The following is an 8,070-nucleotide window of genomic DNA, read 5'->3' as shown; positions in this document are numbered from 1 at the left end:
TGTCTTTCTCTACTCTCTTCGGAGTTGTAGTTCCTTTGTGGGGGCTTTCCGGTGGGTGGGAGGTTGAGGCAGCGGTCTTGGCCGACCTTGAGACTTTAGTTGGTTAGCTCACGAGTTCTCTTTGGATCTCGTGCCTTCTCGAGTGTCTCTACATTTTTGTTGCTTCTGTACGATCCTTGGGCTCTTATTGTCTACAGGAGATGGTTCTTTTAGAGAATCTTTATACCTTTTGGGTGTACTGTTGGCTTCCCTTATCCTTTTCTTTTGGGGTATTTGTACTAGTACAGGGAGTGTGGGACTGTCTATGGGGCGACGGTCCTTTTGGTGGAGTGTTGGTTCAGTGAGTCTGCTTTGGGATCTCTGGTTGGACTTCGGACTGTCTATGAGTCAGTGTCCTTGGGGGCCTTTCTTCACTCTTAATTCTCTGCCCGGCTCTGAAGAAGTGGGGTTTGGGATGGTTTGTGTTGTTCTGGCTTGGTGCCCTCAGAATGGGCCGCCTATTGTACCCTCCTGTTTTAGCATTCAGTGTCCTCTCTAGCTTTTGTATTGTTTTCCCAAAAGTAATGAATGCAGCTGTGGACTCTTTCCATTTAAGAAGAAAAACATAAATTATTCTTGCCTGATCATTTTCTTTTCTTCTAATGGAGAGAGTCCACAGCTCCCCATCCGTAATTTTATGTGGGGCGTCCTTATTTTATTCTTCTGGAACCTTTCACCCTGATATTTCTTCTACTGTTCCTTGTTCCTCTGCAGAATGACTGGGGGATGAGGGAAGTGGGAGGAGTATTTAAGCCTTTGGCTGGGGTGTCTTTGCCTCCTCCTAGTGGCCAGGTTCTTATTGCCCAAAAGTAATGAATGCAGATGTGGACTCTTTCCATCAGAAGAAAAGAAACTTATCAGGTAAGCATAATTTATGTTTTCTAAAAAGGTCTATCACAATGTTTGGAAAACGTATATTTTGTGCTGTTCTACTCATGATTAGAATTCCTAGGATTCTTCAGTTTCTTCAGGACTGTTTAGATAAGGGTGTATCTGCCAGTATCTCGAAAGGACAAATCTATACCCTTTTTGTAATGTTTCAAAGGAAAATTGCTAATCTTCCTGATATTCATGGTTTTGTTCAGCCTCTAATCCAGATTAAACCTTTTATTAAGTCTATTTCTCCTCATTGGAGTCTTAAACTAATATTGAAAGTCTTACAGGCTACTCTTTTAGCCTATGCATACAATTGACATTAAACTACTTTCATGGAAAGTGTTGTTTGTTTTTGCTATCTCTTCTGCAAGACGATTTTCTGAATTGTCTGCTCTCTTGTGAGACTCCTTATCTGATTTTCCATCTGGATAAAGCTGTTTTAATTTTTTTACCTAAGGTTGTTAACCCTCACTACATTAATAGGGAAATTATCATCCCCTCCTTGTGTTCTAATCCAAAAAATGCTACTTGAAAAAACTTTGCATTCTTTGGATGTCAGATCATTGATTGAAAGTAGTAGTTGATGCTACTAAGGTTTTCAGATAGACTACTAGTCTGTTTGTTCTATTTTCTGGTCCTAAGAAAGACCAGAAGGCCTCTGCTATTTCTTTAGCCTCTTGGTTGAAACTTTTGATTTGCAAAGCTTATTTGGAGGTGGGTCAGACTTCGCCTCAGAGAATTACAATCCTTTCAACTAGATCAGTTGCCAGATTGTGGGCTTTCAAGAATGAGGCTTTAGTTGATCAAATTTGCAAAAACGCCACTTGGTCTTCTCTGCATACCTTTACAAAATGTTACCATTTTGATGATTTTGCCTTGTCAGAAGCAGCTTTTGGTAGAAAGGTCCTTCAAGCAGTTGTCTCAGTTTTATATATATATATATATATATATATATATATATATATATATATATATATATATATATATATATAGTTATTCAGGGATTTCTGACAGATATCAGTGTTACAATGTAACTATTTCTAATTTTGAAAAAAAAAAAAAGAAAAAAAATGGAAATAGCTAAGTGCTACTAGTACTTATTGCCCTATAAGTTGAAAAAAAAGCAAAGAACATGTAAACATTGGGTATTTCTTAACTCAGGACAAAATTTAGAAACTATTTAGCATGGGTGTTTTTGGTGGTTGCAGATGTGTAACAGATTTTGGGGGTCAAAGTTAGAAAGTGTGTGTTTTTTTTTTAATTTTTTCATTATATTTTATATTTTTAGTAAATTATAAGATATGATAAAAATAATGGTATCTTTAGAAAGTCCATTTAATAGCAAGAAAAACGGTATATATGTGTGGGTACAGTAAATGAGTAAGAGGAAAATTACAGCTAAACACAAACACTGCAGGAATGTAAAAATAGCCCTGGTCCTTAAAGGATTACTGAATAATTGTTTTAGGTGTGTACAACGATTATATATACCTTCTTATCAAGGTTAAACTTATAACATTCACTTACTTCCAATGTCTAACGATCCATGTAACATACAAAAAAAAGTATTTCATATTTTTTATCCTGACGTCATCCCAGACAACCCACTAATATGGGCTGTCTAATCACTGTTTACATCCTCCAATCGGCGGTCTATTCTATGAATATAATTAACTGAATGTTAAGTCGTCTTGCGCATGCGCAGTCCGTCCGGTGTTATCGCGCATACACTTTCCTTTAGCTGAAGCCGATAATGCCAAAATACAGGATATTTTCTCAGCGATAGAACTTATCTTCAAAGCTACCTCTTTTGCTTCAGTGAGTGACGTAATCAATGTCGTTGCTGAATCTTGCGCAAGTGCATCGCATCTAAAAGCTGCCATATTCCTACCTGGGTTGTCAACCCAGATAGGACTCCTTGAAACGGTACCCATGGAGTGGGTTTGGAAAATGAGAAAATTATAAAAAAACAATTGCAGCGAAACGGTAACTATTTAAAACGAGTACATTGAAAAGTGTATTGTTTAACATTGTTTATTTTATTAATGCATACTTTTTTTTTTTTTTTTAGTTCAGTGTCCCTTTAATGGTAAGAAAATTGAAAACTAGTCTGGTCACTAAGGGGTTAAAGTACCCTGTAAAGGTTTAAACCTTTTTCCGACTGTTTCAGAACTGGAACTCATGGGAAGTGATAGTTCCACTTCCTTAGTCAGTTCTTGGCCAGGGTTTTTGTTCAATCCTGTTTATTGTTCCTAAAAGAAGGCGTATTTGTAATTTAATAACTTTAAACAAGTTTCTCATGTTTCCTACCTTTATTTTTGAAACTCTTTAAACTATTACTAGTCCAGCAGGAACAATAAATGTTTAAATAGACTTGTAGGATGCTTTCCTTCATGTTCCTATCTACAACATGCTTTTCCAGTTCCTGAGTTTGCATTCCAGGACAAACATTTTCAGTTTGTTACTCTATCTTTTGGTCTATCTTCTTGTCTCAGAAGTTTTTTTTTTTTTACAGAGATTCTAGGAATTCTCTTGCCTGTATTTAGGGCTCATCATATTATGGTGGCTTTTTACTTGGACGATATCTTGGTTCAAATTCCATCTTTCCTCAGACAAGGGTCTCTTTCCTAGGGGTCATTATAGACTCACTATTTCTGCAAGCCTCCAGTCTATTTCGAGCCCTACAGCGGCCTTATGTATAGGAATGTTATGTCTGATGCTTGCTTTGTCAGATACTATTACATTTGCTCAGTTTCACATGGAACCTCTTCTTTTTGGCATGCTAATTCAATGGTGCAAGGATTTCATTCAATTTTTCCAAAAGTATCCATTTGGATTCTATATCCATGTAGTCTCTATCCAGATATATAGATCCCCAGTACTTTTTTTTTCTGGTGTCATCTTTTGCCCATCTAACCAATAATTGTCAGACACAAATCTCTCTGGTTGGTATTCAGTATGGAGGTCCAGGAGAATATTGGTAGTTTGGTCTCTTCATGAGGCGAGGTTACCCTTATATATCTCAGATATCTTCAGGGCTTTTCAGTGCTGGTTTCTTCTGGAAAAAACAAAAAGGTCTTATTTGTGTTTTCATTCAATATCACAGCAGTGGCCCATTTCAATTACCAAGAAGGATCTTACAGTGTCCTAGTGATGTTTGAAGTTTCTTGAATTTTAACTTGGGTAGAGAATAATATCTGTGCTATTTCTCTTATCTCTCAAATTCATGTTTCTGGTATTTCTAATTCCTTCATCCTGGGGAATGGTATCCACATCTAAAATTTGATTGAAAACTTTCAGATCTGTGGGGTCCATGCGATATAGATCTGTTGGCTTCTTCTTTAATGATCAAGCTTCCCAGTTATTTGGCAAGATCCAGTGATCCACATACTGAGATATGTAGATACTCTAGCTGCTCCTTGGTCTTTTTGGTTTGCTTCCTTTGTTTCTCCATCTGTTCTACTGCCAAGAGTAATAGTTTAGATCAAACAAACTCTCATCTGTAAATCTGATTGATCTAGATTGCCTTGCATAACTTGGTTCACTGATCTGGTTCAGATACCCAGTCATCCTCTACTTTCTCTTCCACCAAGATACAAACATTTTTGTTTTAAAGTTTCCTTCAGTCTGCAGGATCTCAAGCCTATAAACTTTAAGGATTAGAGTTTGAACAACTAATTTTAATTTTTTTTTTTATGCTATAGTTTCTCAAATTGGAATTGTTTTTGTTCTTCCTTGTGTGAAAAAACAAGGTTTTAATTGGCATTCCTTCAGAATTCCTTGAATTCTTCTATTTTTACAAGAACTCTTAGATAATGGTTTATCTGCTAGCTCTTTAAAAGTTTAGATTTCAGCACTTTTCATGTTATTTCACAAGAAATCTTCCTGACATTCAAAGTTTTTTTCAGGTTCTAGTTAGTATTAGGCCAGTGTTTATTCCAATTTCTCCTTCCTAGAAACTTATTTGGTTCTAATCAGTGGCATATTTAGGTTTTGTGCTGCCCCAGACAGTCAAAATTCTGCTCCCCCCCTCAAAGGTTTTAGGCCTTTTTTCCCCTTAATATTTTTTGGGTCAGTTTGCATGCATCTCATACTGTTTTCTCCCTGAGAGAAAAGAAGGGGAGGGGAGAAAAGGGAGGGAAAGGAAAGAAGGAAGAGACAGAGAGAGAAGAAAAAATTGGGGAGGGAGAGTAGAAAAGGGGGGAGGGAAAGAAGGGAGCAAGAGAGGGAGTTGAGAGAAAAAAGGGAGGGAGGAAAAGAAATAAGGGAGGGAGTTGAGGGAGTGAGATGAGGAAGGGAGGGAGAAAGGGAAAGAAGGGAGAGAGGATAGGAGGGAAAGAAGAATACACTTTGGAAATATCACTGCCCTTCACATGCAACAACATACAGTAATTACCATCATTCAAGTAATGAAACTTTTTAAGGGCTCCATGTACGAAGCAGCGAAAGCTGCTCCGGAGCCTTTGCGGGGCAGGTTCGCATATGCGAGCCTGCTTCCCGCAATGTAAGAAGCAGCGGTCATTAGACCGCTGCTTCCTACACCCTACGCCACCTTTTAGGTGGCGAAGCAAAATCACAGAGAGCTCGCTCGCTCTCGGTGATTGACAGCCCCTTCAGTCGCGTGATTGGTCGCGCGACTGAAGGGGCGGGCATTACACACTCCGCTGAGTGTGTAATGATACATACGGGCAAGCGGATCAATGGATCCGCTGCCCGTGTGTAGCGGAGGCGGGCGGACAGCTTCGCGAGTTAAGAAGCTGTCCGCCCGCCTCTTAGTACATGGAGCCCTAAGTGTCTGTTTACTATTTACTCTATTTTTACTATTTACTAACTGTGGGTTCATAAATGCAGTGAAAGCTAGCTATTAGTAGCAAACATACATTAGCGCTGAGAGTTTGTGATTAGACATCACAAGCTGATCTAAGCAGAGCACAGGCGCATCCAGTCAGTTAGTTACTAAGACCTGCAATAAGCACTGCGCTCGCAGATCCACCATAGCTGACAAAGGGAGGCAGCGTATTGGCACAAGGTCTTCTCCTCCAGCCTCACCTTGTAAGCATATCGCCGGGCAAGTTTCTCACCAAGGACGCTTCCACTGCAAAAATGCCGGCGGCTCTAAATGAAGCAACGGTTTAAAGGAGCACTGCCTGTGAAGAGCGACCTTAAAGAGCGCACGTGTCTTGTCTTCTCTGTAAAAGCCTGCACTTTATCGCTCACTTTACTGTGTGCTGACTTTTAGAGAGAGGATAGGGCAGATGTGCTGCCCCTCCTAAATCTGCCGCACTAGTCACTAGCCTTGTTTGCCTAGGCCATAATACGCCCTTGGTTTGGGATGTTTTTCCTTTTTTGAGCCTATGCATAGTTTGTACATTGAACAATATCTTCTGCTGAACAGTTTCTGAAATGTCTTTCCTGTGAGTCTCCCTACCTTGTTTTTTTCCTGGATAAGGTGGTTTTAAGGGCAAAATGACTTTTTACCATAAGTGGTAACATTTATCAGACAAAGGCTCCTAAATAGTTTGGATGTAGCAAGAGCATTATTTTTTTTTTTTTTTCAAGTTACAAAGAATTTTAGTCAATCGTCTAATTTGTTTTTTTTTTAGGTCCATATAATAGCCTAACTAGCCACAGCTGTTTCTTAGATCAGTTACCACTTTTTGGGCTTTCAAAATTTAGGCTTCTTTTGAACTAATTTGCAAGTCGGCAACATTGTCATCTGTTCATTCTTAATTTTTTTGGTAGAAAAATTCTCTAGGCAGTATATTTTAGTTCTGCCCAAATTCCACAGACGCCATAGCTTGGTTATTTAGTTCCTAGGAGTAATGGCTTGTGGACTCCCACCACCTTATAAAAGAAAACATTTGTTTTACCTGATAAATTAATTTCTTTCATGGTGGTGAGAGTCCACAAAACCAGCCCTTTTTTAAATAGATTTTATGTAAAATTTTCTGGCGACAGTTTTAATTTGCACCTTAGTTCCCCTACTTTTCTTTTTAAAGACACGATGAGTCCACGGATCTCATCCTTACTTGTGGGATATTCACCTTATGGTCAGCAGGATGAGGCAAAGAGCACCACAGCAGAGCTGCTATATATATCTCCTCCCCTCCCTCCCACTCCAGTCCTTCTGTTTGTCTGTGTTAGTGATAGGAAGAGGTAAAGTGAGGTGGCCGGAGTTGGATCTCATGGCATTTCGTCAGTATGCCAAGCTCCCAAGATATGGGTCGAGGTATAGGGATCCCCAGGCAGCACTGATAGATGCTCTGGTGGTTCCTTGGTCTTTCTATCTTGCATACCTATTCCTCAGTTTGGCTTCTTCCTCGAGTCATTGCTCGAATCAAAGGGAGAGGGCATCAGTGATCCTCATTGCTCCTGCGTGGCCTTGTAGGAGTTGGTATGCAGATCTGGTGGAAATGTCATCACTGCCACCTTGGAAACTTCCGTTTATCTGAAGCTGACTGCTTGGAGATTGAACACTTAATTTTTTTCCAAGCGGGATTTTTCTGATTCGGTCATAGAGACCTTGATTCAGGCGCGTAAGCCTGTGACTAGAAGGGTTTACCATAAGATATGGCGTAAATATCTTTATTGGTGTGAATCCAAGAACTACTCATGGAGTGAAGTTAGGTTTCCCAGAATTTTGTCTTTTCTCCAAGAAGGCTGGGAGAAGGGTTTATTGTCAGTTTCCCTAAAGGGTCAGATCTCTGCCTTTTCTTTTTTTGTTGCACAAATGTCTGGTGGATGTTCCAGACGTTCAATCCTTTTGTCAGGCCTTGGTTAGGATCAGACCTGTGTTTAATCCAATTACTCCTCCATCAAGTCTGAATTTAGTTCTTAAAGTTCTTCATGGGGTTCCGTTTGAGCCTATGCATTCCTTCGATATTACGTTATCTTGGCAGGTTTTTTTTTCTTGTTGCCATTTCTTCAGCTCGAAGAGTGGCTGAACTTTCGGCATTACCATCCAATTCTCCTTACCTTTATTTTCATTTGGATGAGGTTGTTTTACATTCTACCCTAGGGTTCCTTCCTAGGGTTGTTTCAAACAGGAATATTAATCAGGAGATTGTTGTTCCTTTCTTGCGTCCTAATCCTCCTTCTCAGAAGGAGAGACTTCTACATAATTTGGACGTAGTCAGTGCGTTGACGTTTTACTTA

Source organism: Bombina bombina, chromosome 6, assembly GCF_027579735.1.
Source record: "Bombina bombina isolate aBomBom1 chromosome 6, aBomBom1.pri, whole genome shotgun sequence".
NCBI classification, from domain to species: Eukaryota; Metazoa; Chordata; class Amphibia; order Anura; family Bombinatoridae; genus Bombina; species Bombina bombina.
This window is presented reverse-complemented; position numbering follows the sequence as displayed.